The sequence below is a fragment of the Panthera leo genome, chromosome B3 (assembly GCF_018350215.1).
Source record: "Panthera leo isolate Ple1 chromosome B3, P.leo_Ple1_pat1.1, whole genome shotgun sequence".
Taxonomy (NCBI): domain Eukaryota; kingdom Metazoa; phylum Chordata; class Mammalia; order Carnivora; family Felidae; genus Panthera; species Panthera leo.
Genome location: NC_056684.1, coordinates 102,575,928 through 102,580,934, shown reverse-complemented (window position 1 = coordinate 102,580,934; position 5,007 = coordinate 102,575,928). Strand labels below are relative to the sequence as shown.

At 41.9% G+C, this 5,007-nt stretch overlaps 1 long non-coding RNA gene across 1 annotated transcript; it reads left to right on the top strand.

The window, feature by feature from the left end:
• The first annotated feature begins 3,130 nt into the window (after window positions 1-3,130).
• LOC122221343 lies at window positions 3,131-4,704 on the top strand. The gene is made up of 3 exons (XR_006203163.1): window positions 3,131-3,435; window positions 3,663-3,847; window positions 4,621-4,704. It is a non-coding gene; the product is annotated as an uncharacterized LOC122221343 (long non-coding RNA).
• The last annotated feature ends 303 nt before the right edge of the window (window positions 4,705-5,007 follow it).

The window sequence follows — 5,007 nt, the reverse complement described above, 5'->3', positions numbered from 1 at the left end:
TTCATGTCCCAACCTACACCACAAGAGATAGCCCAGGTTATTAAAGGTTAATGCTTCTCCTTTAGAATCCAGGTGGCCAGCAAGGTACCATTTAAAACACCTGAGCATTCTTTATCATCATCATGATTCTGCATCCTAGTTGTATAGCAATAGAGTAAAACTGTGCAATGCTTTCATCAAAGTCTTGAAAACATGTTAGTAAAGATCAATCTCATGGCTTGGGGTTGGAATTTTCTTTTCTTCTTTTCTTTTTCTCTCACATGCTCTCTTTCTAACATCCATTTCATCTAGCTCCCCTGAAATTTTCAGTGTTCCCCCAAAGATAAAACAGGGTTAGGAAACCTGGAAGAGGAGGCTTTCTCCTGTGCAAGAGAGACTTTCCTTGGCAAATGAGAGCCAGGACAGAAATAGGACTCCCTGGGGTCATGACACAAGCCTTGGGAGTCTTAAGGAATAATGTTGGGTATAAAGAGAAATCTATAGGGAAAACTTCTATAAACAGGAAAAAATCCCCATATATCCTGGCAAGTGAGTGCAATAAATCTGAAATAAAAACAAACTGGCACTAGAAGTTCCGTAAGTGAACAGACATTAAGGGGAAAAGAGCAGACACAGACAGAAGGGGGCCTGTGGCATTTTGAAAGCTGCCTGCAAGGGGGATTCAAAGACAAGGATGAAGAACACCCTGGGGCATGTGACAGATACACACAATGTCCAGGTCAGCACAATATTTTTGTGTGAAATGCAAACTTTCCCAGATTTCAAGAAGCCAAATGGCTCTATTTTACTTGGCTAGGTAAAATAACAGTACAGTGGGTCTTGCATTCTGTGAATCCCACAGAGCACTCAGGGATAGAAAATGCTAACTACAGTAGGTAATTATCTGTTACGGAACATGGTTAATGATTATGTTCAGAAGATGTTAACAATCACGCTTAGGGAAAAGATTACAAGGGCTTCAAAGGGGTCCCTCCGGGACACGTGACTGTAATGTGGTCTGAGGAGCCTGCTGTAATGCAAATGCTTGTTGTCATGGTGACAGGATAGCACCCGCCTGCTCACCAGCACCATACAAAAGCCCCCTATTTTGGCATGATAAGCTTTTAGTTCAAGATAGACTTCATAAGTAACCAAAAATGGAAAGTAATATCCCGTATGATTTTATCTATGCATTGGTCTGTAAGGACCCAAAGTTCCAAAAGTGAATCTCATCCTAGGAAAGGTTTGGGGTTTGGAACAGAATGGAGGAAACTGAGAAGCCCCTAAGAATCCCCACTACACAGACACACACGCAATACACACACAAACACACACACAGAAGATCTCCCAATTTTCTGAAATTTAACAGTTATTGCTTCCAGAATTGTCCTTGCATGAAGATATATCATCACTGGGATTTTTGCTCATTCCTTCTATTTTATTCATAATAAAGGAGATAGCATTTTAAATATTGTGCGATGCCTTAGAGATAAGCGCTCACCCAGAGTGGATGATGATTTATGGGGGTCAAGTAATAAAGAATAGGAATTTCATTTATTTTATTGCCTGTTTACCTCCTAGGGGAAGACACAGCTGGTAAATCATTTGGGTGAGTTAGTAAATTGGGGGTCTTTTGTTTGCTGGGTCCAAAAAGAAATCACAGGATAAAAAAGGATTCAAACGGTGCCTCTTTCACCCAGCCCCTTTCTGAGCAGGATTGATTGCCGGAGCATATCAGGCAGAAAGCGATTAACTCCCCCTTTTAGGAACTCTAGATTAGCAAACAAACAAACTTTGAGCTTCTCTCTGTTGTTCCAGTGCCTTTAAGTCTTCTTACTCTTTAAGTACTTCCTTGTGTCTAACCTAAATACCTTGCTTTCCCATGTTTACCAGTTAAGATAATTATTTCTCTTTTACTCATGTAGATTAACCTGGATTCGAGCACAGATATTTTTAGTACTGTCTCAGTTCAAGAACTGTATTTCTTTGGGATTTCGGTTTGCAAAGGAACCTCAGTGAATGATTATTCCCTCCTCTTTAAAATAGGAATAACACCTTTACCCTAGAACAGCCAGTTGAGAAGACACGGCCATTTCTTTGCTCTTCTATATAAAGCTCATCGAAACTTAGTTTCATCATTTCCTGAGAGGTCAGTTCTCACACAAGGTGACATTATTAATACTTGTGACTAAATAAGTAAGGATAAAAGTGTGTAGTATTTTTTTCAGAACTATTTTGCCCCATAACATTCCATAAACAGCCAATGTCTCCTTGCCCTTCTTCTAATTCTTCTGTGATATGGCCCTCAAGCTAAACCAATAAGGGGAAATGTTGCTCAGTGTATCTCCTACAGATCCTCTGCCAGAGGCACTTTGCCCACGAGTGTGTCTGTCTGTGTGTGTGTTTCAATGGGCCATCAAAGTGCCTTTAAAATTTTTAAATTAGTTGCCAACATTTTATAAATGGGAAATTTCAATTAGAAGTCTAGATTTCAGTATCTTCTTCAAAACTGTGAAGATGTAGCAACAATTACCAATTTGACCACAACTGAGGACGCAGAGTGGCTACCCCCTGTAATGGAGCCTTCACTTTCCATTTTGCCCTAGTCCTCACCAGTCCCTACTACATTCATCCTGCCCCTTAACTCATGTTACTTTGCCCAGACCCTTTTTTACAGCTATTACTTTCCAAATACAACCCTATTTTTCTTTGGTTGTGAAATTTGGGGGCCGCTCATTCTCCAAAGGACACACCCTAGTGTGAACTGAATAATCAGCATTGCCCTGTGCCCCCTCCTCACTGGCTCCTAACAAAGGGACAGATTCCACAAGGGGCTCCAATAAGGAAGATTAGTATGAGGGGCACTTCTCTCTAAAGTTCTTTTTTTTTAATTTTTTAAAATTTATTTATTTATTTTGAGAGAGAGAGAGAGAGAGCGAGAACATGCCAATAGGGGAGGGGCAGAGAGAGAGAGAGAGAGAGAGAGAGAGAGAGAATCCCAAGCAGGCCCTGGGCTGTCAGTGCAAAGCCTGACATGGGGCTTGATCTCATGACCCTGAAATTGTGACCTAAGCCAAATGCTTAACAGACTGAGCCACCAGGTGCCCCTCTCTGAAGTTCTCTTTAACCCTCTGTCAACCCACAGGCTACATCCTTTTCTGTGGCTAAGAATCTCTATCTCAGCAGCTAAGAAGGGACAAGACCCTTGAGCCAATCAAATCACCTAAGAGCATTCTCCTAGACCTTCCTACCTCTCTTCTTCCTAGCTGGTTGAAGGTCACGTGGCTCATGACCGGAGAGTTCTAGGCCTACAGACCTCTGGAAACTAAAGAGTTGTGAGAACTGAGTAGAAAACAAACCAAATCATTTAAGAGCATACAGAGGAGAGGAATCCTACTTGTGACCTCCCAGAAACAACCAGCAAGCCCTCAAAAACCACTGGTTAAGCAATAAAAGGTACGTGACAAACAGTAAGCCGTCACAGACAGGACACAAAGAGCCAGGCAAGAAGAGTTTCTGCTTTCTAATATAAGTCCTCAATATTTACTGTCTGCTGTAGCCCAGACTCCATGACAAGCACTTCTTGTGATTAATTTCATTTACTCCTACAGTGGCTTAAAAATGGCTGCAAATTTTTTGCCCTCTTACTCTTGAAACAGAGACGGTCTTATGATTTGTTTCAGAAGTGATGCTGTGTAGCTTCTGGGATCTGTGTGCACTTGGAATGTTCTCCTTTGGAATCCAGCCACCATGCTATGCTGCGAGAACACCAAACCACACCAAGAGGCAATATGGAAGACAACCAAGGTACTTCAGTGACAGCCCCAGAGGAGCTTCCATCCAACAGCCAGCACCAACTGGCAGCCATGTGAGTGACAGAGGAAACTGTCTTGGATGTAACCCAGTCCAGCATACAGATGACTGCAGCCCCAAATGACACCAATGAAGCAAAAGACCTGCCTAGCTGTTGTTTTAAGCTACTAAATTTGGGGGGAGTTTATAGTAGGTAATCAAAGCAACTCCTTTCAAAAATAGTATGGGGGTGTGTGCTATTACTGTCCTATTTCACAGATGGGAAAACTGAGGCACAGAGAGGCAAAGTAACTTACCATATTCATAAGGCAAGTAGAATCAGATTTCAAATGCACATCTGTCTGTCCAAAGCCCATGTCCCTAACCTCCTAACCTCAATCTTACATTATCTCAAAGAGCTCGTGACTCACTGAGGAGCCATAAAAAATAGGATCAGAAGACTCAAGCATATGCACATGTTTTATTGTGAGTCTTGGTAATAACTCAGGAACTGGAGAGTCAGTATTATTTCAGACTAGCCTGGAAAGAAGGAGAGGAAACAGTTTTGCCTGATAAAAACAGAAACATGAAAATAACTCCCTCCGATTCTGATCACACAAAATGTCTCTGCTACTCTCAGGCATGGGTGGACAAATTACAGCCTGGGAAGCCAAATCCCACCCACTGCCTGTGCTGTGGACTAAATGTTTGTGCCCTCCCCAAATTCATATGCTGAAACCCTAATCCCCAATGTGATGGGCCTTTGGGAGGTAACTAGGGTTAAATTAGGTCACAATGATGGGAATCTTATATAAAAGGGAAGACACCAGATCTCTCTCCCTTCACCAGTGAGAACATGAGAGGGTGGGTGTCTGCAGTCAGGAAGAGGACCCTCACCAGGAACTGAATCAACCAATACCTTGATATTGGACTTCTCAGACTGCAGAACTGTGAGAAATAAATTTTTGTTTAAGTCACCTAGTCTATGGTATTTTGTTATAGCAGCCTGAACAAAGGCAGTTTGTTTTTGTAAAAAAGTTTTACTGGGACACAACCACATCCATTTATTTACATATTTCCTATGACTACCTTCCCACTATGTGGCCAATCTGAGTCGTTGGGACAGAGACAGTAGCAACCACAAAGCCTATATATAATGAAGTTTGCCAACCTCTACTCTAAGACAATGGTTACCACCTTAACATGTATCAGAATCACCTGGAAGTCTCATTAAAA